Here is a 25,671-nt window from a genome sequence, read left to right as displayed (position 1 = left end):
CAGGCTACCAGAAGTTACTAGCACTGGCATGGAACCAGACCCGTCCAAGCAAGCAGACATTCTTGAGATGCCAGCACCAGACAATGTTCAAGTTCTACAATGTTTTCTTGGTATGGTCAACTATTTAGGCAAGTTGATACTAGATTTCAGTGAGTTGACAGTGTCTTTGAGAGAGCTGATGTGCAAAAATGTTACATGATATTGTCTGGAACAGCATCAGAGAGCATTTGAAAACCTTAAGCAGAAAATTGCCACCCCACCTACATTAAGATACTATGATGTTAATAAACCAATAACTTTCCTGTGATGCTTCAAAATTTGTTCTTCAAAAAGGCAGACCAGTAGCCTGTGCATCTAGATCTCTTAACTAAATTAAAATGCAATATGTCCAAATTGAGAAAGAACTTTTGCTAATAGTATTTACAGGTTTAAAGTTTCATGATTAAACTTATGGTCGAAATATTGATCACCAACCTCTAGTCACTATTTTAAGGAAGCCTATGCATTCAGCTCCAGCGAGATTACAAAGAATGATGCTCAAATTGCAAAAGTACAAATTCAAAATGGTCTGTACAAAAGGCAAACTTCTTTATCTGGCTGATACCTTATCCAGATCACCCAGAAATACAATGGAACAGCTTCATGCAGAGAATTTTGACTTTGATGTCATGGAAGTGCATCATTTTCTAGCAAAAGACTTGATGAGTCGAGAGATCATACAAAGAATGATCCAGTTTTGCAAAATCTCAACCATTACATTAAAGCTGGATAGCCGTCAAAGCAATCTAGTATACCACCTGAAGTACAAATTTATTTTCCTTACAGAGATGAGATGTTGATGGAAGATGGCATTATTTTCAAAAGTCCTAAAATTGTTGTTCCTGCTTCCTTACAACGTGAATATATCCAGATTTTGCATCATGTTCACCCAGGTTCCAAATCTACCAAAAGAAAGGTGAGAGGACTAGTATTTTGGCCTTCTCTAGTAAAAGATATTGATAAAGTACTTTCTTTTCTTGTTTAGTGTGCAGTAGTACTAAACTGCATTTGCAAAAAGAACCAATTCAGCTAAGTCAAATTCCTGAACTACCTTGGTCAACAGTAGCCACTGGTGTATTCGAGTGGAACAATCAGCATTACTTAGTGTTGGTAGACTCTTATTTGAACTGGTTTGAGACTGATTTGCTACATAACCTGACATCCACTACTGTTATCACCAAGTTGAAACATCATTTCACAGCCCATAGTAGTACGAACAAAGTTATTTCTGACAATGGTACCCAATTTACCAGTCGGCTGTTTCAGAAATTTGCAAAAGAATGGGACTTCGTACATGTTACTAATAATCCAGAATATCCTCAGTCAAATGGACTATCTGAACGTGCAGTACAGAGTGCAAAGCAATTACTAGAGAAGTCAAAGCTTGATAATACTGATGTGTTTTTGAATTAACTCAATCTCAGAAACATACCCGTGATGATATACAAGGCTCGCATGCTCAGAGAATTCTATCTAGGCAAACCAGAACAACATTGCCCATCAGTTCCAGTTTGTTGAGGCCTACAGCAAAGAACAACAGAACAATTAGAGCCCAACTATTCAGAAAGTGTTCTTTTCAGAAGTCCAGCTTTGATAAAGCAAGCAGATTTTTTCGTCCATTGAAAGAAGGAGAGACAGTGCGGATACAAATGGTGAAAGGTTTCGACCGGATTGGTCAAGTAACAGGTATATGTACCGAGCCGAGATCCTACTTTGTAGAATCTGAGGGTGTGAAGTACAGGAGAAACTGCAAACATCTTCTTCCTGTATCAGAATCAATATCTCAGCATTGTTCTTATGATACAGACACTAGATCTCAGAGCAATCCAGACAATGTTCCTGTTGCAGAACGTGTCTTAACTTCTACTTCCATTCCTGATAATGTTCCTGATGTCCCCAAAGTTGAACATTCAGCAGAGACATTCCCAGTTGCTAGACCTAATTCTATTTCTATGTCACACCACTTGGTCGTATTACTAGACTAAGTGAGAAATACACAGCAACCAGGACATAATTGTCTATATCTATTTAATTCTGTATAATTGCATGACAAATAATTATTTGTATCATTTTCATGTCAGTTAATGTCATCAATATTGCATGATTTATTTCTCAAAGAGGGAGAATGTAGACTAGTGTGTGTATGTTGTACCTTTAAGAAGCATTTCTAAGGATGGCACGTGCATATAAATAGCAAGCACATGCTAGCTCAGTGCCATTTTGAGAGTGCAGCCAGAGAGTGAGGATATATGGGTATAATAGCTAGTTTATTTATACATTTATCTAAGTTAAATTTATTTAGTAAGAACAACCAAAAAGCAACAGAAACACTCCAAGGGTAAAGTACCTTCAAAAACAAATAGAATATCCAATACAAAAAGGAGTAGGTACTCCACGACTATCGAAGCAAACCTGTCCACTAATGAGATGTAAAAACAGAACTTTTATTTAGTAAGCACTTTCACTTCTCCATGGACACTTCCTCAGACTTCAACTGTTAAAAAGCTCATAATAACCATTTAAATATCTGCTCCAATAATCTAACAGCCAATCAATTACTGTCTACACAATCACATGATAGAGCTCGTTAAAAAACAACGAGAAATTGTCATACTTCATTATTATACAAACAGTTTAAAACCTAAAACAAACATAAAAAGACTTGTGATAAATGTCATATATATATATATATATATATATATATATATATATATATATATATATATATATATATATTATATATAGAACACTGTCATTTAAAACTACTTAACATAACTTACACTCATAAAAATATATATGTTTATAACACAAGCATAATAAAATTAAAAACTATAAATAAACCATAAGTAATAAAGTATAACACTCTAAGCTCTTATTTATTCAGAATATATAAACACACACATATATATATATATATATATATATATATATACATATATAAATAAATACATTCAACAGGTGATTACTAATGGATAGAATGAAAAAGATATGTGTCAATGTGGTAGTGGACGGTCAAGTAGAAAGGGCTTCAACGAAACCCTGTCATTCAAACCATGTCCTTTGTCAGCTTGTAGCCTAATTATCCACCTACCTTCTTCCTTCTCTGTATAGTTACTAACATTCCCCAGTCTTTTGGTAACATGTATGAGTTCCAAAACTAAAAACTTAAAAGCGTGTGTTGTATCATTCAACAAAACATGTTTAGCCAAAGCGTTCACTTCATTCTCATTAATGGAATATATATGTTCCCTTATTCTCTCTCTAAGAGTTCTATTAGTCTTACCTATATAGAAATCATTACATTTCTGACATGAGGCTAAATATACCACATTGCGTGTTTTACAATCAGCATAGTGGTTAAACTCATACCTAATATGCGTGCCCGGATGTTCAAAATAATTTCTATTTAGCACATAACTGCATTGATTGCAATTATAGCAAGAAAAAGTGCCTTTTCCAGAAGAAAGTGAACTTCTACGACCATCTTTCTCATAACATAGTATCCTCTTCAGTGACTTGGTGTTCTTATAACAAAAACTGGGGTGGGGTCCTGCTAGTTCCTTAATGTTATCATCTAACTGCAGTATTCCCCAATTCCTCTTAATAACCTCAGTTATGCTTTTATTATTGTTAGTATATGGAATTATTACTCTTTTTACTTTTTTTATTTGACCATATTTCTTTCTCTGTATTGTTTGTGGGCCACTATTCCTATTAATATATGGTTCTCCTATCTCATCTTGTTCCACTTGTTGTAAAGCCATAAGGCCTTTCTCATGGTAGCCTCTCTCTATCAAGTCTTCCTGCATACTCTCCATGACTCCTTTAAATATTAGGTCTTCGCTTGTCAAGCGAGAACAACACATAGCTTGATTCTTTACAATATTTCTATGTATATGTGGGGGATGCATACTATCCCGATGAAGGAGAGCATTTCTTCTGCACGGTTTCCTATATATCTCTGTATTAATCAAACCTTCTTCTTTCTTAAGTAACACATCTAAAAACTCTTATCTTACACTGTGACCTCTCACCTGTTAACGTGAGGAAGGTAGTTGTAGTATTAATGTAGGAAATGAATTCATCTAAAGTGTCTAAACCCCCCCCCAATCAAAAAAACATTGTCTACAAATCTTTTGTAGTATTTGATGTATTTAAAATACAAATCATGCTCCAACACATAGGTGGGCTCCCAATATGCCATCACTAAGTTGGCATAAGAGTTTGCACATGAAGTGCCCATCGCCACCGCTGTAGTTTGTAAATAATAGTCTCCATCATAAACAAAGACATTGTTTTTCAATACCATATCCATCAACATAGTGATTCTTATAATGTGATTATTGGTTAGACCTTTATGAAGCAGATATAACCCCAAAAAATCAACTCCAACCTCATTAGGTATGCTTGTAAACAAAGATTTAACATCTAATGTAACCATATAATCAGAGTCCTCCAAAATCCTATTGAAACTACATGTTGCCAAGGTTTCTAAAAATTGTTGTGTATCTCTCAATATGGATGTGGTAGAATCCACTATGAGTCTAAGTTGATTTTCCAAATAAATTGATATGCTTTCTGTTAGCCATCCTTTGCCAGAAACTATGGGTCTCAGGGGTGGGTTATCTAATGTTTTATGTATTTTAGTGAGGCCCCTAAAAGTTGGAACAAGTGTTTTTTCTATCACAAAATATTTGTAAAGTTCATTGTTTATTATGCCACACATTAACATTTCATAGAGTTCTGCATACACATTCTTAATAATCGTGTTTAATTCTGAAACCTGTAAGCTTTTATAAGTGGTTACATCAAGTAGCATAGTGTTCATAGTCTGTTTGTAGTAACTACTATCTAATAATACTGTTGCTCCCCCCCTTATCAGCTAGTCATATGATAATAGTGTCATTATGCTGTAAATATCTTAATGGTAGTCTCTCCCCTTGACTCAAATTATAAAATTCAGGTTTTAACTTCTCTTTACCTTCAGAAAACAAATACAAAAAAATCATTCATACAAACTTTCTCGAAACTAACTATGAGCAGATGTAAGTTAGGCATAAATATAGAAGATTTCCTGAAATTACTTGCACCAACCTCTCTCACTCTATCATTATTAAAATGTAAATTCAAAGCCAAAGTTCTTGTAAAGCATTTTAAATCTACAATCAAGTCACTGACATCCACACCCTGTGAGGGAATGAACGACAAACCCTTATTTAAAACAGAGACTTCTGTAGGGGTTAGCATATACTGAGATAAATTAATTACCAAGTTCTATGTGTTGGTTTCAGCATCTTCCTCTGAAACTCTAACTGTTCGCTGGACATTTTGCGTTTCTTGCCCTTGTATTGCAGACTCCAAGTCTGTTGATTGGGCACATGAAATGGTAGTGGAAAAGGGAGACTTGAATCATTATTGCTGACCTGATCCAAAGACTCAGGTTTGTTAGAAAAAACATTTTTACGCACAACCTGTTCAGAGGGTGCTGATGGTATCTCAACGTTGTTATCTGTAACTGTAGACAAGCGCTCTCCTTCTTGTCGACGTACATCAATCCTCTCAGGTGGAAATGAGGTAATACTGCTGGAGGTAATGGGAACGGAAGAGCTGGAGCACTCCGGTATGACTTATGGAATGCTAGGCGTGGTTACAACCTCTCTCAGCCGGGTGGATTCCCGAGGCCAAGAGAAAACGTTCCCTCATGAGAAATCAAGGCAATCTCTTTCCAACTTCTTCTTTTTAGCCTGTAGCAGTCTGTTGTCTATGGAGGAAAGGGAAGTTGCTAAAACTATAAAGAATTCTTCTAACTGGGTATGAGTTAATAAAGAAGTTAAACGCTGCTCCAAGCACTGAGCTTCTTTGTTCAGTTCATTTTAAATAACATTATATTGTTGGATCAAGAGTCTCATATACCCATTGCTAGTTTCTAAGTTTAGTTTTTGCCACTCTGAAAGTAAATGAGGGTATGTGGAGCCAAATGTCGGCATCTTCAAGATACAAAAGCCCCTGGGAACTATCTTGAAAGAAAGACAGGCTTCCATGTGCTTTTTTTGCCATTGTGTGTTCTTAATTTTTATCAGAACATCTTCTAATTTCCTCATTACTTGTAAAGCACTAATTTCTAACTTTTGACCTTTGTGTGTTACTGCTGTTTTGGCTAATAACTCAGCATATGAAAGTCTTAATAACGGATTACCTTCTGTGGATAGAAGTTGTTTAAACCAAACAGTCTCCATGTTAGTAGAGTTATTAGTAGTCATTCCATTTAAATTCATCCTGGTTTCTTCTGTCATGTCCCCTGGTGTTATCCAGAAAAAGTAAGAACAACCAAAAAGCAACAGAAACACTCAAAGGGTAAAGTACCTTCAAAAACAAATAGAATATCCAATAAAAAATGAGTAGGATTTAACTTCTCTTTACCTTCAGAAAACAAATACAAAAAAATCATTCATACAAACTTTCTCGAAACTATCTATGAGCGGATGTAAGGTAGGCATAAATATAGAAGGTTTCCTGAAATTACTTGCACCAACCTCTCTCACTCTATCATTATTAAAATGTAAATTCAAAGCCAAAGTTCTTGTAAAGCATTTTAAATCTACAATCAAGTCACTGACATCCACACCCTGTGAGAGAATGAACGACAAACCCTTATTTAAAACAAAGACTTCTGATAGGGTTAACATATACTGAGATAAATTAATTATCAAGTTCTGTGTGTTGGTTTCAGCGTCTTCCTCTGAAACTCTAACTGTTCGCTGGACATTTTGCGTTTTTTGCCCTTGTATTGTGGACTCCAAGTCTGTTGATTGGGCAAACATATATATTTTTATGAATGCAAGTTATGTTAAGTAGTTTTAAATGACAGTGTTCTATATATATATATATATATATATATATATATGACATTTATCACAAGTCTTTTTATGTTTGTTTTAGGTTTTAAACTGTTTGTATAATAATGAAGTATGACAATTTCTCGTTGTTTTTTAACAAGCTCTATCATGTGGTTGTGTACACAGTAATTGATTGGCTGTTAGATTATTGGAGCAGATATTTAAATGGTTATTATGAGCTTTTTAACAGTTGAAGTCTGAGGAAGTGTCCATGGAGACATGAAAGTGCTTACTAAATAAAAGTTATGTTTTTACATCTCATTAGTGGACTGGTTTGCTTTGATAGTCGTGGAGTACCTACTCATTTTTTATTGGATAAATTTATTTAGTGTCAATCCTGATGTGTTTGTACATAATAAAGCTGCTTGAACAGAACCCATGATTGCTCGTCTGTTTTATCCTGACTGGATGAGCGACAACTACTTCATACGGTTTTTACAGCAAAGTTAAAATAAATTTATTTTAAAAAGAAACATCTGCACACAGAGTGCTTTAATTCCTTGTTCTCTGAGTCAGGAGAGAATTATTAATGGCCTCACCAGTTCTTTTCTGAAAGCTGTCTTCACTGTAATGTGAATTGATAGACTAACTGAGATTAGCATCCCCAATAGAAATGGTGAGTTGCTGATTGCAAGTTAGCTATCACTGCAGAAGATAATGCTATTAAAATTAAATTTAAAATAAATTATTTGCAACTCTATGGTTGACCTGCAAATACTGTTGATATTATGCTCTCAGTATCTTTTGAATTCACCTTACTGAACCTTCCTAGTTACTAATCAGAGACTATAAAGATCTAGTTGTAGCTCACAGTTCATCCCCATCTCCCGTTTAATACTTGGAGACAGGTGATTTTTTTTTTTTTGTGCTGTTCACTTAGATCACTGTTGAGTCCCACACTTACTTCTTTTCCTAGCCAAACTCCCATCGGTCCATAGCTCCTATAAATGACTGCTGACACTTTCAATGCCAGAACTGTGTCTTGTTGCTGTGAAAATACAGAGGGGATGATGTCACTGAACATCTCTGTCTGATTTACCACAATTTATTTTAAATTTTCATCCTGTTCCAAGTAAATTAATTTCTTGCTGATTTGTCCTACTTTGTCCAACATGTGCAAAATTCTTCTTCTTCTCATACACCCCCCATCTCCTATATAAATAACTTGGTGTACTGTAACTGCTTTGCTCCCATTTTTGTGGTATCCTGACCTTTGCATCTTATCCAGCTATAAGTCTCAACCTTTACTCTACTAAACAATCTTCCTTTTTTAACCATACTAGTTGTCTAGTTGCCCATATTTCCCTGTTATGGTATAGAATTTAATTCTCTTCCTCACATTTTCCTTAATGTAGTCCTATGGGTCTTTGCTGTTATCAATTCCATCAACCTGCTCTATTATTTATTACAACATTTCTCAATGGGGTCTCCCCTTCTTCAATACTACACTTTTTTTCTTATGGCTTGCTGCATCGTTAATGCAATAATGGAAATCTGCAGTGTGGCATGATTATTATTGATGAGAGGCTCTCTCAATTAAACCACCATCTCCCACCTGCATTTCTTAGGAATAAGGCAAGATATTCCAGTTACTAAATGTATACTTCAATGCCAGTTGCATAAGACTAATGTTCACCAAAAGTTGTTTTCTTACCCTTTTCTTCCTTAAGAATGATGCAGACACTTCGGTTTCATTGTTGAAAAAAATAAGTTGTCTATGAGTATAATTCTTGGCCTATTTACCTATCCAGCAATCCCGTTTTTGATTCTCTTATTAGCCTTCCTTCCTACATCTGTGGACTGAATATCACAGCTTTCCATCAAGGACCACCTTCTTCTCCCACCAGTCTCATGACAATCTTTTTAGTCTTTTTTCTTTTCTAAATCACTATCATTACCAGCATCATCAGTTTTCTTTAAAGTGTCCTGTGTTATATGCTGAACATGCATTAGCACTCCACTCCCACTTTTGTTCCTTTAGTGCACTCTGAATCCAGGTGTTACCATATCTTGGCCCCTATCAATCACTGCCATGTCTTTTTACCATGTCTACAATAGCTATGCCTCCTTCTACTGGCACATCATGAAACTAAATCATTTTATCACTGCTTTGGTCATTGCTAAGCATCACTCACCACCCATCACTTCTTTCCTTGTACCTTTTATTGCCCAGCCCTTCATCCCAGTAATGATATAATGTCTACCACATTTTCCCACATAACATTTTCAAGAATTCCTTGCTTTAATATATTTGTGCATTCCAGTTTTAAAAATGAGATTCCTTACCAGCCTTAGATACAATCCCTCAGCCATTTACTTTATTACACATTTTTCTCTTGACTTGTTTTAATTACCTATGTGCCCATTGCTTTTTGATGTGCCCTCTTCAGTTATCCAAACTCAGTTCATGTGCTCCCATATGTACATTCATGTGGAATTTATCCACCATTTCTGAACACTGACAAGCTTAATTTGCCTTATATAGTGTGAGATCTAATGCGGTTATATCTCAGGCTAAACTCTAGGCCCCCTTCTACAAACTACCTGCAATAAAATTCTGCTACTATCTTGCAATGCAAATTTAATCCTGGGGGTGGAGCCTAGATGGCAAACTGAGAGCAGTGAATTTTGAGCACTCCATAAACTAGTATAATAATATAGGAAAATTGTATTATTTTCAAGTTTAAAACATCAGAAATCTATAGATAAATTACTAAACTACATAAATATCAATTTTGGTGGAGATATACAAAAGTTTTACTGTAAAGTAACTTGGAGATATATTGACTCATTGAATATGAACAACTCAATGAATTCTCATCCAAATGCTGCTTTGAAAAAAGAACTGCAATTGATGACATCTACCTTACAGAAACTATCTTTGAAGATGGATGGCTTTAAAAATGACTTAGAAAACCTCAAATTAAATTCTCAAAAACAGACTGATACTCTTAAAAAACTATTACAGCAACACCATACAAAAATAACAAACATACAGACTTCTCTAAATGACACTGAAGGGAGACTCAAAGAGGAAGAATTTCCAAAAGAATTTCTGCTTAAAGAGAATACATGGCTGCTTAACAAAATAGATGACTTAGAAAACAGGGAAGGGAGAAACAACATAAGAATATTTGGTCTATCTGAAAACACTGAAGGAGAAGACATTATTTCATTCTTAACGACCTGGATACCTGAATTTTTAGACTTGAAAGAGGGACTTTCATTTGGGATTGAAAGGGCGCATAGAGCACTGAAGAAACCTGATTCTAACTCAACAAATACTCCACCTAGATCCATAGTTATAACATTTCTTTCATTTCTGGATAAAGAGCTAATATTAAAATCTGCTTGGAGAAAATCACCCTTAAAATACAATCAAAGCCTGATAAGGTTTGACAATGATTATTCTTCCAGAATACTAGACAAAAGGAAAAAGTCTGGCCAAAAATTAAACTGCTAAAACAAAACAACATTAAAGCACAGCTGGCCTTTCCAGCCAAGATAAAAATACTTTTTGCCAATGAGATGAGAACATTTAATGACTTAGAAGAAGCTACTATATTCATCAAAAACAACAACATAGTGTCTATCCCAGAAGAAATGGAATGGATGGCCCCTACTCTTAAAAGAATAAAAGAAACAAATCCTAGGACTGATGCTAGAAAGAGAAGCAAAAAACTGATTCCAAGTTAGCTGTCCCAAAAAAATAACTCTTACAACTACATCTCTCAAAGTATCAGCTGATATGATACAGCATTTGTCATCTGTTTTTATTTAAAAAAAGGGAGGTTTCTTTAACAACTGAGAAACATTAATGATTTATTCTGAATGTTCAAAGAGTCCAATAATTCTTCACAAACAAAGGCAGGTCAAGATGGGTTACTATTTACATTATATATAAGCCAAACAAAGCAACACATAATACAAACATAGAAGTTTCTATTCCCCTACTTGAACTCAATGAATACTTATCTTGTTCATTTTTCATCGATTTTACCTCATAAGTTCATAGGGTCATAGGTTCATATGCTGGTACTAGGCTATCGGCCCAAGGCCCTATACAAGCCTAGCCATAACAATTTCCTGGCTATTTCTTCCCACAGTATTATAATAATTTAAGTAATTAATTAATTAATTAATTAATTCAACAAGGTACCATTCATCAGAGTTCAGACTCAAATGCAACAAATTAACATCATATATAATAGCAGTAACAGTAGAGTGTTTTGAAAAAAAAATTATGTCATGGAGACTAATGCCTTCTTCAGTTAAAGTATGATTTAGAAATGTCATGTATCTCCTGGTTAAATAGTAGCAAGCTCTTAGTACAAACATCATCATTATTCTGTCTAAATATAGTTAATATCAATGCAGGCAGGTATCACAGCTACGAGTGCTGTTTCATCAATCCTGATATGGTGTACGTGGATGCAACTGTGTCTGGCGGGTAGTAAAAATGTCATCATTGTTCTGTCTAAACATAGTTAATATCAATTAGGGCAGGTATCATAGTTTTGAGTGCTGTTTGATCAATCCTGATATGGTGTGCATGGATGCAGCTGTGTCTGGCAGCTAGTATAAATGTCATTATTACTCTGTCTAAATATCATTAATATCAATTATGGCAGGTATCATAGCTTCGAGTGCTGTTTGATTAAGCCTGACATGGTGTGTGTTGATGCAGCTGTGTCTGGCAGCTGTTGTATGTTGCCATTTTCGTCTCCGGGGAACTGTGGGTTGCAGCTTGTGATTGAGGTTTACTGATGCTTGTGTATTAGGAAGAGACATTTGCTGTTTTAGCCTGGATCCAGGGGAAGGGGGAGGATAAAACTGTGATTTGGGATATTTTGCCAGAGAGTAGTTTGTTTATACATCTGCTGAGTAATAGGTGGGAAGGCTGAAAGAATGTGTTATCTCTTGTTGTGGCGGCTTGTTGGGAGTTTTTTTTTTTTATCTGTTTGTTCTCCATTCTTTTCCTGTCTGCTGCCTCGTTGAAAGGGAGGGAATTTATGCTTGAAGTTGCAGTGAATTGAAGCTTTGCTTCAGGCACTTTGTGAGCCTCTGGTATGCAGTACACAGACACACTAACAGAAACAGATTTTCCCAGGTTGCTATGGTAATGGAGACAGAGTGACAATAATGCTTAATGGCTCTGAGGAGCCTCTGAGATGATTCTCAGCAATGAAGTTTTTGGTTTAAAAAAATATATAATAAAAGGGCTGTTTTAAACCACATGTACACATATTGATGGTCTCCCAACACTTTGTTTAGCTCATTAAGTTGATTATTGATTAAAAAATAATAATAATAAACACAATTTTATATTTAAAATGTATTTTGGTCCAAACACATTAAGGACTTAAATAAGAGTGGAAGTCTGAGTTATTGTGAAAGACTAAGAGCACTTGGTCTTGTGCAATACTTTTTGCAGTGGTCTGGGAGGTGAGCTTGCTTGGACGTGTAGGGCATTTGGGGATAGCTGATGCTAGGGCTGTTTGGGGTTGCTGGTAAGTGCTAGAGAGTCATCAGATTTCCATTGTGGAAATATCTGTGGGAATGGAAGATGTGTTGAATAGTTCACTGGCAGAGTGGCCACTGCATGGAACAGGCTGGTAAAACAGAACAGGACAACTATTGCTTTGAATATTTTAAGAACAGCCTGGAAACATGCCACATGAACTAGTGAATGGTATTCTGGCAAAACTGGATGGGCATTGTTGCCTGTGCTTGAAGTACTGATATGTGTGTATGCAACAATGGAAATATACTTATAACAAATAAGAAACTAGCAGGGTCTCATAATTTAAAGTTTATGGACTGTATAAACATGCTTGGAAGGAGCAAATAATAAGAATAAGCATTACAGATTGTGGTCTCTCAAATAACTAAGCAACGGCCAAAAAAAAAAACCACACACACACAATAGTTATGTAATGTATGATTTTAGTAAATCTAGACATAAAATATATAATCGTCATATAAGATGAAGCAGTCTGCCGAATTTATATATTAAAGACAGGATTTAATAGCATGGGCTTGTGTATAATAGCACTGCTATCTTAACTTGTCATAAATGACATACACTACATTGAACATCAAGGTGAAGCATGATGATTTTCTTATATAAGTAAATATGCATAACAAGGCATGTAATTGCTTTAACTTGAATTGCAGTTTTTGTAACCCATCTTGACCATACATAATACTTAAGTGGTTACCAAGGTAACTAATGTTTTATACATGACATCAAACTGACAAAGTTGTTCAAGAAAACAACAGAAGCCTGAACTTGAAATGTCACAGAATGTAACAATCATATTCTGAACAAATAGTATTAAATTGACAATAGACACTCAGTTTAATAACATGGGCTTGTATATAATAACACTACTGTTTTAACTCGTCATAAATGACATGCACTATATTGAACATCAAAGGGAAGCATGATGATTTTCTCATATAAGTAAATGTGTATAACAAGTCATATAATTGCTTTAACTTGAATTCTGGTTTTGTAACCCATCTTAACCATACATAATACTTAAGCTGTTACCAAGGTAACTAATGTTTTATACATGACATCAAACTGACAAAGTTGTTCAAGGGAAACAATAGAAGCCTTAACTAGGAATGTCACAGAATGTAACAATCACATTCTGAACAAATAGTATTAAATTGACAATAATCACTCACTTTAACCATTGCTGATGATACAAAATAGAATATTGCCATTTAAATCTAAAAACTTTCAGTATATGCCATAAAATGGCAATTTATGAATATGGAAAGGAAACTTGTAATCATTAATCACAATAAGTGAATTTGTTGTTTTTAACCTATAATTTCACTCATTTTATAATAAGAAATGACAAATATGAAAAGATGGTACTTTTCCATTATCGGGGCAACAGTTGGAACGCACTAGCCTGCAATGAGCGCACAGCTGTTAGACCTCATAACTCTCTAGATTTTCGAAAAATGTCCATAATTTGGTCAGATATTTGTGGTGTGTTCCCATAAAAAATTGGGCTTTTCTGGCAAATCGCTGGGGATTTATGTCACCAAATAATGACAGACGTTCAAGTTTCAGCCTTCCTCTTCATATCCTTCAAAAGTGGATGCTAATACAAAATTGTTTATTCTAACAACATTCTACATTGACATAAGCAATAATTAAAATCTGTCATCTGGTTATTTTTTAGCATTGTCCAAATTTCTTAAGCTTACAGGATGAGAAGTATGCATACGAAAAATCATATGACTGTTCAAGCTGCAACATGTATAGTAAGTATTCCAGATATGCCAAAACTCAAGTGCACCAAAAAAAAAAAAAAAAAAAAAATCAGGAACCATGAACCAAGAAGCAAACCAGTAGGTCAGTAATCCAAACCTTTGCTAACAGCTGTGCAATCATTGAGCTCTGCATTTTAGATGTGTTCTATTATATGTAAATGGTTGCCGTAATTGGAAAACAACAGTATGGGTTCCTAAACATCATTTATCCTATTAATTGTTGAAAGAGGTTACTGTGCCCTTAGAATATATTACATCAGAGTGATTGGCATTGGTCGGGATGTGCGAAGCAATATTTCTCTGTTACTTTCAATGCGGATAATCCTGTTTTGTTTGAAGTGTGATATAAGTAAGTTACACTTTCAGATAAGCAGCGGGTACTATTGTTGTCATTTTATTTCTAGCTGTGAGACGTGAATCACAGTCAAGTACTTTACCAGGCATGTTCCATAACTGTGGGCGCTGGAATTATCCTGTGTTTCATACTGTAAATTGTTTTTGTGGCAATAATGGAGGAAAAAGGAACCTTTTCAGAGTTTTACAGTTCAGCATATGTTGAAAAGTTGCCCAATACCTTTGCATTCTTGGTTCTGATCCAGGAAGCAGATGAAACTAATACTCATATTTGAAATCTGTAAGGAAAAGTTAAATTAAAATAGTCTAATGAATACCGAAGTACCGAACATGTTAACTTTTGTAGCATATGGTATAAACGGAAATACCTGTGCAAGTGATATGGTGACACTGAAATGGTCCCTATGGATCAGTGTTCTACCTAGTTAACAACTGAAATAACTAACTAACTAAGCACTTCAAAGCTAACAGCTGTGTAATCATTGCGGGCTAGTGCATTCAAACTGTTGCCCCGATAACGGAAAAGTACCGAAAATCCTTATGTGTAGGAAATTGGGGGAAGAGGGATGCACTAATTAAAATGCACTAACTTTCATCAATGTTCAAATAAAACAAACTTCATGCTTTAAGTAAGTTAGCAACAAACAAAGTGATTACTTAAATGCAGGAAAACAATGAAATATAACTTCTGATATATCCAGTAAAATACATTGCTTTATAAACATTAGGTATAAAAATAGGTTCCTGACCCATAGACTCCCCATACTCTGGAATAGACTGCCCATACATATCAAGCAGAGTGCCTCTTTGACCCTCTTCAAAAGGAACCTTGATGATTGGATGGGAGATAGGAAATTCACCCCGGGGATCATGTCAGTCGCCCTGCTAGACAGGGGCTTGGAGAAGTAAACATCGTGGGAAGAAATATCCAGGGAATTGTTATGGCTAGGCTTGCATAGGCCCAAGGGCCGATAGCCTAGTACCAACCTATGAATCTATGAACCTAATCTATTTATATTAAGTAATACGTTTTGAAAGACTTCATCAATAAGGGTGAATATGTTAACTAACTGTGTACTATAATCTTTTACTGAGGTTTTATATATGATACATCCTACTTTACTATGATTGAATTGCTTGTCATCTATCTTTCATCTAAATATTAATTGTTTATACATTAAGTAGACATTTATATTGTATTCAAATTCTGTCTAATCTACAATAGTACTATATCTGTTCAAAATAACATAAATATTGCTTATTCCTACTACAACTATTCTCCATATGATAATTCAATGTATGGAGCTCAGATGTTCTGGATTGTCAAGGTATGAGTGATAATCTGATGGACCTAGGTTTATCCATCAGATTAGGAATGATTTTCATTCCATAGTGCAGATCTTAGTTTTCTTAACATTTATTAATTTAAATTTGTTATTTCACAAAAAAATTTTTAGTATGCCTGGCCAAAACATTACTTTATTGGTAAACACTCAAAGTATAAAACTGATAATTTCCTTTAAAAACCCAAACATATACTTAGTACTTTATAGTTATCAGAGGAAAATGTTTAATAGTCACAATAAAACAAAAAATACGTAGTCTAAATAACCTAAGATGGATTTAAATTTATTATCTTTAAATACCAATGGCTTAAACAATCTTAGCAAGAGATCAAATCATCTGAAATATTTAAAACTGAACAAGGCACAAATTGTCTTCCTTCAAGAAACTCATTTCAAAACAAATGACAATTACAAATGGAATCCTATGGAATATATGATATTGGTGCAATCCACTTATAAGACAAAGACAAAAGGGGTAAGAATTTTATGGAAAACAAATGTGATTAACCCAGAAATCATTTATAAGTATGAAGATAAAGAAGGCCTTATAGCAATACTAATGGTTAAATATAATAACAGAATATGGACCCTAACCAGTCTATACTGTCTCCCAGGCATTGGAACAGGAACTGTTAAAAACACTTGGATTTCATGTCCAATAATTATAAAGGCAACTTAATATTAGGAGGAGATTTTAACTGTATATTTGATATTTTTGAAACTATAAATAAAATACCACTGCGTACATCTGCTGTATCAAAAGCTTTAAACAAGCGGGTAGAATCATTTCATCTTGTAGATGCTTTCAAATTTAAAGAAGGCAAATATTTGTTATTTTCCCATCAAGATCACAGATTTGGACCCAAACTAGAGTAAATAAAATATTTGCTGCCCATGACTTACACTCTGAAATCATTAATTTCTCAATCACTCCATGCCCCTTTTCAGACCACAATTTGTTAATACTAAAACTTCAAAATGGGTACAAAACATTAATCTTTAACTCCAGAATTCAAGCATATATAATTAAAATTAAAGAGTTCAAACCCTGGTTATTATCTGAATTACAGTTCTTCTTAGATATTAATTACACCACAGAGATAAATAAAACAATGGCATGGGACTCATTAAAAGCTTACATATATGGTAAAACCCTTACTTGACATAAAAAAAAATCAGAGAATTGGATTCTGAATTATTAGATCTACAATCCAAACTTTTGTCAGTAAAAGCTGAAAAAAATCAAAATCATTTGGAGATGAAAACGAAAGTTGAAGTATTAAATAATAAATACAATGAAATTCTAACACCTAAAACTAGTTTAGCTTTAGAAAAACTAAAAATTAATACCTTGGCAACGTCTCCCAAATACCTACATAATTTATCCACAAGAATCAAAATACAATCAAAAGCTAATAACATTAAAAGTATCTTCCATTAAAAGAAAGGGAAAAATGTCTCGAATATAGGTGACATTCTTGATGCCCATAGAAATCACCAAAAAGAAAATATACATATTGATCAATTAAGTTTAGATGAAAGATGTTCTAATATAAAAATACCAGAAAAATTAAAACTAGATCTGCAAGTACCAATATCCTACAAAGAAATTACAGATACAATAAAAGTGGGTAAAAATAATAAAGCTCCAGGTATAGATGGCATAATTATGGAAATATATAAACTTTTTCCTTCAAAGATACTATTCCTCTTCCATAAAACTCTATTAGAAATTCAGTCACAAGCTTTAATACCACCCTCTTGGAGATATTTCTCAATCACACTAATCCTAAAGCAAAAACAAATCTCCAAACCTCTGTACCTCATATAGACCTATATTATTATTAAATAATGGCTATAAGATATTCATGACAATATTAACTAACAGAATGAAAATACCACTATCCAAAACAATAAATGATGATCAAACTGGATTTATATATCATAGACACACACACATGACAATATTAAAAGGATAATTTCTCATAGATTATGTTAAAAAAGAAAATAAAGACACACTCATAATTGGCTTATACAGAAAGCCTTTGATTCCCTAAATTGGACTATTTATTCAAAATCCTAATGCTATTTGAATTTCCTGCATCCTTTGTTCATCTCCTAAAGAATATATATATATATATATATATATATATATATATATATATATATACAAATAATTTAGCGTATGTCAAGTTAGGTCCTTTTACCTCTGAATCTATACATATAACAAAAGGCACTAAGCAAGAATGTCCCATGTCACCAATTCTATTTGCTCTGGCTTGAAATATTGGCAGATTCAGTTGGTAACAATACAAAAATCAAAGGAATAGATGTTTATGAACAATACAATTCTAAAGTAATGCTATTTGCTGATGACATATTACTAACATTATCTAATACAAAAGAGACATTACAAGAATTAAGTATATTAATTTACAAATTTCACATGACTTCAGAACTACATTTCAATAAATCAAAAATCAAAGTTTTTATTTTTAAGTAAAAGAAAAAGAACTGCAGACTACGGGGGAATCACATCATAGAGAAACAAAAATCTACCTTAAGATATCTAGGAATTGAGTTATGCAAGGATAACAATGAATTAGTCTCAAAAAACTAAAATAATATCATCAATACAATTAAAATCTCTGTGGAAAAATGGAACAAAATAATATTAACATTTGAAGGTAGACTACAGTTAATAAAAATGGTTTTACTGGCCAAGATACTATATATACTCTTGGCAATACAACTGTTACCAGAAAGGAATATATTTAAATAAATACATTCATGCCTAATAACAGTTTTATGGTTTCCCAAAAGAAACAGAATAGCTTTAATACATCATATCAGACCATGGAAACAGGAAGGATTAAACTTTCTTGATATAGAAACATATATAAAAGCATCAATATCTAAAACAATCTCAGACTGGATCTGCAAATAGGAAAGAATTACTAACTGTAATATCAATAAATGAATTTGATTTACAAAAAAATTTCAAACAACAGATAAAGATAATTTGGCATGGCACATATGATGTATTAGTATGCAATATAACTTAACTTAACTAAACCCACAAAAACTCATATGATAAATTATTACATTGACTCATTTAGGAAAATTATTAATGCAAATATAGATTTAAAAATCTGGTTTGATCTTTTAACACCATTTATAATCACTAAGAACTTTCCACATAAAATATATAGAGAAATTATTAATTCCTGGGAACAGAAAGCATTCATTTGATGGCTCCAGTGTATTAAAGAACTAAAAGTTTTAGATATGCAAGTAATCAAAACAACATACAAAATTCCGCAACAGGACTAACTAACTTTACAGAGTATTCTGTCATATTCACAAGATTTAAGTAGAATAATTAACAATTCTTCATTTAAAGAAATACCTAAATTTATGAAATGCATATATGAAATCATATATAATGACTTTGACATGGGAATCAGTATTTAAAAATTTTACAAAATATTGATAAACTATAAAACAACACCCAAAACCTCACATTGGAAATATATAACAAAAGTACACTTAATACAGTTAACTGAAGACAGTAAAACAAATATCTTATTATTGATAAAATATACATCCTTTATACAATACTGGATAGTTTTTAATTGGAAATGCTTGCACATAGCATTCTTAACCCCAAACAGAATCAGTAAAATTAGTTCTTCCATAAAAGGAATATGTTGGCAATGTAAGCAAGCACACAATGTAGATTGGAACCACATTTTCTTTGATTGTGTTAACATTAAGCCATTTTGGAATGGTATTAATAACTTTCTACACGCTTTATTTAATGAATCATTTTATTTAACTAAAGCTGTTGTATTGTTAAATGTGAATGAAGGTCCTCATTTGAATAGGTCAAACATGTATCGAGTATCCAATATACTTGCAATTTCAAGGAAGTGTATAACAAGAAGATTGAATGCAAACACAATACCAACTTTGGAAGACTTCTGCAGATTACTGAAAACCACAGCATTATTGGAAATTAAAATTAAAGAACTAAGAATTTATCCAAAGCCATTCATCAACAACCCTTGGGGAAAAGTCTTATCATTGATTGACACTATGCACTAATTGATCAGACACTCTGATATGGATTGGACATACTTATAAAGTAACTGTACTAATTAAGATCTGTTATAGTGTCAAGCTAATGTAAATAGTGTACATAGTTGTTTAGGATGTTATGTATAAATACTATGGAATTCATTCAAATGTATTTGAGAAATAAAAAAAAATTGTGAAAATTCAGTCCTGTGTCATTATCTTTGTTTATTTATTTATTTGTTAACATTACAGGCAGGCTGGCCCAGGGACCTTTTGCAGGCATGACTTATGCCCTTTGGGCACAATGCAAGACAGAGGCCTAATCACCAGTGTCAATGCAATTTTAAACATTATGATACTGTGACAATCCACATTACTTTGGAATTATGTACATAAACATCACAGATTATACAATAGGTAGTCACCTGACTGGCTTGAGTTCTAGATAATAACATCAAATACAAAAGTCAAAAGGAAATAGCATAGACAGATATTATAAGATGGAGCAATAAATATGATGCAAGTACAGGATATAATGTGGCTAAAGAGTGTAATGATGCAGTTAACCTATATATCTGAAACATCTGTAGTTATATAACATGCTTAAGTGTTCCTTCCATTTACTTTGAAAATCTGAAAAACTGTTCATTTCTGATTTCTTTTGGAAGAAGATACATACATGCAGTAATTATTTTAAAGCATCTATTTTTCCCCAAAACCTTGAGTTTGAGATCTCAAAGAATAACTGCAATTTTTGAAGTATTAGCTATTTTCTTGTTTTATCTAAGTAAGCACAAAGGGATTTTCTCTCTTAACACTTCTGTCATGATTACTCAGTAGCTCTTATGTGGTAGGCATGTGGTAGCACTATGCAAGATGCTGTCACTCAGTTGCATAGGTGATGCAAGTGCTCATCATATCTGTTAACGTCTCAGTGCAAGAAATCTGGACAAAGCTAGAAATAATGAGGGGGACAATGTTGAAAAATAGGTGCAGATTTTAAATATTGCTCCTATAAACATAGAAAGTTGCTAGAATACCAGGGTGTTGTGTTATTATGTATTTTCTGAAGGATATAAAATCTGGAATTCAAATGTTTGGCAATATTTATTATTATTTAGTGGTTTCAGTCATCAATGATTTGCCAACCAACCACACATTTTATGAGGAACAGACCAAGAATATGAGGCAAAAATTGGACTTCTGTGAAAATCTGGACAGTTCAGATGTGTGGTGCTCATGCAGTCCTGCTGCACTTGCAGATCGATGCTGCTTGTTCAGTCTTCACCAATGAAAATAATGGAAATGTATGTCTCTAAAGCCGAAGATCAAAACTCTTCCTCCCAGTGAGATGTGAACATGCAGGTGTTCTCCCTCCCAGTCTGGGCTCTCCAGTACCTAAGTCACTAATTGACCCAACAAGATCCTTTTACTGGATGGATACCTCACTGCCTGATACTGAATGATCACTATTGGGGAGCAGTAATCCATATTAAGCAATTTAAAAGTTAAGGAGTGCAGGAGGGTGGTGTTTTTACTATTTAGTAATCAGTTATCATCTGAAATAAAATACAGTGGAAGCAGACAACAAGGGCCGAGCCATTATTTGCAGTCCTCCTCCTCCTCCTCTGCTGGATCAAGAGTGGCCAGATGATTGGAGTGCAGCATCAGTTCCCAAGAGGAGCATGTCAGAAGACAATGTTATACTCCCTAGGTCATGATAGACTAACCCTGTACTCTGATATATCATCCACAAGATAAGTGCCAAGAGATGCTCCAAATCTTAATTATGGCAATCATGACATGGGATAGGAAACACATTGTAAAGGTTGTGGGCATAGAAGGATAGAAAGGAAAACTAGCTATTGTTTTTCACAACAGTAGTAGTAGCAGCAGTAATAATAATAATAATAATAATAATAATAATAATAGGAAGAAGAAGACTACAAAAAAGAGTTTTTGGAAGTTAGAAATGTCTGTCATGAAGATTACATTCTTTAGTCCTTCTTTCTCTCTCTCTGACATTACCCATATAGAGGATGGCAGGGCTCTAAACATCAATATTTTGCAGAACAACAGTAAAGGTATAGCCATACACTCTTAGAAAGAGAAAAACTCTTTAATGAGGAGCATATTCTGTGAAGGGTAGTAAAAACGACCCACGTGATTGAGGCACTATATACTAGATTTGAGACAGATCATGGAGTCAAATGTAATAATCAAATCTGTAGAATGGGATGTGTATCCAAAGATCTAGTAGAAAGACTTTGCAAGTCAGTAAATAAAAAAGAACTGAACATGCTTAGTAGGTGTAATTTTCAAGGACCAGAATGGTAATGCTTGGAATTTTGATAGTTTGATAATGAATTATGATAGTTATATAGTGAATGATGATAGTATGATAGTGAATTTGGCAGATATGTATGAAGTCTGAGGTGGCTGTACTGCAGAATGTTACTGTGTATGTGGGAGGAGCAGCCCCCTGTGTTGGATCGTGCCAAGCAGCTTCACTCCTGTAAAAATGTATTAATAATTAATAGTGAGTTTCATAAATTAATATTTTGCTGTTGAACTTGGAGATTACTTTTCACACATTTAGGAATTTTGGAATATGCTGTCACAGTTGTAAAAAGGGAATCAAAAGAAGACATACATAACTACTTAGACATATAAACAAGTACCCATGTGCTACCTTTAAGGAGGAGCTCATTAGAATTAGGTTAACTAAATCTGTTCAGAGACATACAATGTAAAAGTGTAATGTGAATCTCTTGAAAGCTGTAAGTCTAATGATATATATATATATATATATATATATATATATATATATATATGTGTGTGTGTGTGTGTGTGTGTGTGTGCGTGTGTATTTTGTACTGTGCCATCTTCTAGGGATAAAATAGCTATTTGGAGAACATCCTCATGAATCCAAGATCAACATAGCTCCCCCCCCCCCGATGCAGTGATTTCAGAGCTAATAATAATTAAAGGCGGTACAGGGGACATCCTTGCATGATCATGGTTGAGGTGAAGCGACAGGCACAATTGCTGTTTTGACCACACCACCTTATGTCCTGCATCTTAAAATCTCAAGTGAAATGTCTGTCAGCTTGCACTATAGACAGATCAGTGGAAGAAGATGTTTATCGTAAACCAAAACAAACAAGATTATGCACTTTGCAGGAGGACACCTGTTGCAAAGAAAATATTCCTTTTAGACTAGTTGTAAGCATAAACGTATGCACTTTGGAGTAGGACACATGTTGCAATTAAAACATTTCTTTTGGACTAGATGTAAGCATAAAAAGGCAGAAAAGGACTGGGAGATAGCAGTGACCTAAATGATGAATCGTGCTATGCAATGTTAAAAGAAAACAGCAAACGTTAACGAACGATAGGGAGTAGCATGAAAAGATGCTGAGGTCAGGCTTGCATCATATAAGGTGCTCGTAAGTCTGTATTTGAAGTTTTGTGTGCTTCCTAGAGAATGTACAGATAAAGGAAAAATGAGGCCTGTAGAAAGTGAGTACATAGTCACCAAAATAGTGACGTGAATTGAGGACATGTGATATGACAATGACTTAGAAAGCTGTACACCTATACATTAAAAAAAGAAAACAATGTTGGGCATGATTCTGGGGCATGTGGATGTTATGTGGTTTAAAAGAAATGGCAAGGGGGAACAGTTCAGCAGACTTGAGGGCATCTTCCATCATACAGAAGGAGTTAGGGCATTAGAACTATATAAGGCAGTCTGGCATATTACACTTTATTACAATGCTTCATATGTGATCGGGACAGAGCAAGGAAAAACTGGGATAAAGGCAGGGGACTGCAGTACCAAAGACTAATAATGTGCACTTAGCTTCCAGTGACAAAAATGTGCATGGTTGTGTGGACAATAAATAATAAAACAATAAATAATAAAGATCGAGGCATGTCTTCACCTTGGTTTCAGTAAACGCGTTTATCCATGAGTCTAATTTCTTCAGTCTTATCAGGAATGAGCAATGATATTTGTTAGTGAGTCGACAGTTAATAGAATAGTTATAAAGTAGTTGGAAATATCATGTTCCATCATTGTAATGCATTTGGCTTATATGCAATTTGAGTTATTGCAACATTTAAGTAAGCCTATTTCAGGGAACAGCATTTTTAGGATGCAAACAATGGGGTCCAAAGGAGAGTAACAGAAATAATGCAAGATCCACACTAGGAAATCCGGGAAGATATACTTTACGGATAGAGATCATTTCATAAAAATAAGAAGTAAATGAAGAGCTTCAAAGAGCAATGTGTGATATTATGAATCTAAGTAGTATCTCAAGGTACAGCTTTGTAGAAACCGATGGATGCATCAGTAATGTCACTCACTGGACAATATAAAAAGAAATAAGAGTGCAAAGAACAGGTGTAAAGTAACCTTAAAGGATGGTGAAGGAAGGAAGGAATATGCAGGAGGACAAGTGCAGTCCGAAATAGTTATTAAAATGAGTAACAAAAATGTTATTCAGGGTCAGATGATTCTTTGTTTTGACAATATTAGAGTTAGAATGCTTGTTTCACTCTTAATATGAACTCAGGTTTCATCCATTTTCTAAGGTCATTAAAACTATTAACTGCAAGAATTACTCTGAAAGGACTTGACCTGCTGAACTTTATTGCAAGGAACTACTGATATAGTTTGTTCGCTGCTTATATTCAACACACTTTGCTTGATGTTGAATTTAAGTGTTTTGTGTTCATGGTTGTGAATAAGTTCTCTGCATTCATGCTGTGTACAGTATTACGTGACCCTCAACTAATTGCCTGGACTGACCTTTCTAATGCTTAATAATAAGTAAATTGCTTGCAGGAGGGGAGGGGTCAGCAGGCATGCAATGTCGTTCACTTAAAATAAGCACAGGGAGCAGTGCAAAGTTTGCAATTAGGCCACAAATATGCCCCTAATGAACCTAGTACTTCCCTTCTACACTAGTAAAAATTTCTTGTTAAATTACAGGACAGTATTTGAGCAGGTGTTGTTAAAACGAAACCATCTATTTGCATTATGCTTTGCAACTCTTACAATGATATGGTGATTTGACTTGCACCTTTACCTCTGCCTAATGATTTGCTAAATATTAACTGCAGTAACCTCTTCTATTCCTGTCATAAGCCTATACTAGTTCCTACTAAATCACCATGTGCAACCAGACTTTTATTACCATTCAGCCAGCTTTGGAAATTTGTTTCTTCAGCTGCTCTGCAGTGCTGTATTCCACTTTATTTCATGGCAGTCTCAGTGGAACTACTTCATGAATAAATCTGCTGACCTAGGTGCTTTACTTTTGATAATTTACCTTCCTCTCCTTCATCCACCTTCAATGAGGACTTCTACATTGTCTTGTATTAACAGCACTTAAATATGGCTGTCATGTTATACAGTATAAAAACATGAATTGTATTATATTGGAAGCATTGCAGCATATTTTGATATTTCTAGCCTCATAAATAGCATCCCTTCAGTAGCTGCCAACCCCACTCCCACCATTGCTTTGTCCCCTTGACATAATTAATTTTTATGTCCTCTATGAAGGAATATTTTTCCATTTAACATGGTTAGAAATTCCATGACTTCACCAGTTTCATTATGTAACTATTCTCTCCCAACTTCATCT

Source organism: Protopterus annectens, chromosome 12.part0 (genome assembly GCF_019279795.1).
Source record: "Protopterus annectens isolate FY-2018-M chromosome 12.part0, PAN1.0, whole genome shotgun sequence".
NCBI lineage: Eukaryota > Metazoa > Chordata > Ceratodontiformes > Protopteridae > Protopterus > Protopterus annectens.
Note: the sequence above shows the minus strand (reverse complement) of the source record.